A 2,661-nucleotide genomic window follows, 5' to 3' on the forward strand; every position below is an offset into this window, starting at 1 on the left:
TTTAATTCATCAGTTGCATGGGGGGCTTTTTGTATTCTTAGCTTTAAATTACAGTGACAATAGGAACAGACTTAGAATATGTGCTATGAAGCCTCTAATCATGCATTGCACTACTTACCATTCAGAACAGACATTTCCATTCAGAAAGTGCTGAATGCATTACCAGGCCCCTTGTCCAAAGCCTCTGCTAGACATATCATTTGTCTCTATTGTGGTAATAAAGAGATTCCTGGCATTCTGGTATTAAGAAACCAGAAGTAATATATTAGTTTTACTTTTCCTCTGCTACTAAAAAATGAATACACATGATAGAGCACATAGTTGAGAAGACTATGAAGATAGTATCCTATTGAATGACAGACTGTCTGGTTGATTTACATGAACTACCAAGTGCTTGTATGAGAAAAGGTTAAAATTAGATTGACGAGCAAATGTGCTACCAGACTGCTGGCTGACAAATGGCAAAGTTATGCCAACATATTACTTATTCTGGAGGCGCCCAAGAAGCAAGCAGGAGGATAGTAATTCATGTGCTAGAATACATTCACATTTAGCATAAACAAAGAGTCCTCGGGGTCTGCAACAGGAACATATTAGCTATATGTAATTTATGTCAACAAATAAGTCAGTGGAACAATTTCATTATTAGATACAGAATTTGAATGACTCGTGTTTTCTTAAGTCAAGAGTGGGCTGCTCTACTGTCATTTAAATTAGTTCAGAATAGTGCCCTGCTGAATGACTGCATTGTTCTTCCAGTGAATTGACTATTGTGCTACATCCTCCCTCCTTTTACCAGTCACACAATGACAATACAGATTAGTCATGTAGCTTTTCACAGTGGCTCTTACATTATAGCCTGATTGCTTCTTGGTCACTTGGTCACAACTCGTCTAATTCACTGGTGGTAACTCCTTTGGCTTTCTCCTTTCTTTTCAGTAAGTTCTGCCAAGATCCATGCCGTCAGCCATACTAAAGCTCATTCACTAAGACGTGGGCTAAGGAAGTGAAGGCACTTTGGTTCTTAAAATTCAGCAATGAATATGAATCACAAACTGACCTTCGTGCTCTGGGCACTCAGCAGATCCAAAAATAAAGTTTGTTGAGAGATAGGTGCTAAAATCAATCCGTCAGATACGCGGGACACTTCCTTAAGCACTAGCTTTAACAATTAGCATCTGGAAAATGGTGATAATGAATAATAACCAGTCAGATGTGTCTCAGTTCTGTTTATTAACTGGAAATACCATTCTGAAAGTGATAGAAACAAGGTAAATTACTGACAGCTGCTACTTTTTAACTCCTAGACAGTTTAACTAGTTACTACTTAAATTTTAAATGCTGTTACTTTATGGATCATACAATACAAAACTGTATCTTTCTCCCTTTGAAGCCAATGGAAATTCTGCAGCTTACTCCTGTGGAATTACAGGTTGGCTACAGAGTGTATTTTTCAATATGTGAACATGAATTTAATAGGAATTTATGGAGCAGACATTATGGACTTGGACCTCCTCTTAGTTGGAACAACTTTTTGACATTTTGTTAATATGAAACTACACTAAAGCTTTAACGGCCCCAAACCCACTTGCCAACCTGTTTCCTTAGGGAAAAGTGTTCTTATTCCCTTTCAAATCGCCATGACAGACATCATGTTAGGGGAGGGAGCTAGTTGTCCCCATTAGTCATCACCTTGTCAGGATGACTGACAGTCAGTAGCCTTCAGGCTTGCTTGAAAAGCTGAAGCTAGTTAAGATCTTCAGTCTGGACTGGAGAAACACCTCTAGACCTGCTGCCCTTCAATGACACCTGAAAAGCTGGTCCAATATTTTATGCCAGGTCTTTAATATGTCTGTAGTTACTTCTTCTTCCAAAACTACTGTCAAGCAATGGGAGGGGGAAAAAAAAAAGAAATTCAAGGTTTGAATCACAGCAGGGCCTCTTTCTAGCCCCCTCCCCCTGTAATATTATTCTTGCAAGTGCTTGATGATCATGGATATGCAGGAACAATTTGTCACTATCTAAAATAAACCACTAGGGTGCAAAATAGCCTCCATAAAAAGAGTAGCCATTTCTGGAAAAATCTCTGCTTTTTAAAGCTTTGATATATTGAATGGAATTCACCTTCAGAGCCTTCACAAGTAGCTGTTGGAAGCAGTTATTAAAGTAGATATTTAGGCTAGATTCAGATCTTGTGCAAACAGTTGTAGCTCCCATGAGTACAATCACACTGACAGGCTGGTTTCAGTCCTTTAGGCAAGAGAGAAGCAAAAAAGTGAGAGACGCTAACAGAGCATCTGCTAGTCAGATCAAAAAAAGTCTGTCTTGTTGGCAGAGCTATTGTCCTTTGGTCACACCAATCCTAATTTGAGTTCTGCTTGCAGCAGCATATAAAACCTATTACAAACACAGTCATGCTGACATTGAGTCGGATGTCAAAAGAAGATAATTGCAACTACTTGAGACTGCAAAGAAAAAACACACAGAAGAGCTTTCCAGTCTGAAATTTTGGGATTTTTTTGGGGGGAAGGAGGGATTTGTGTCTTTTTCTCCCCAGTCCTCATTCAATATAAAAAGCAATTCTCAATAATTGCAAACACACGCCTGGATCAGACCCTTTTCCAGAAATTCAAGCCTATGTCTGTGCAGTGTTTAGCCTAA

This window comes from Colius striatus, chromosome 11, assembly GCF_028858725.1.
Source record: "Colius striatus isolate bColStr4 chromosome 11, bColStr4.1.hap1, whole genome shotgun sequence".
NCBI lineage: Eukaryota > Metazoa > Chordata > Aves > Coliiformes > Coliidae > Colius > Colius striatus.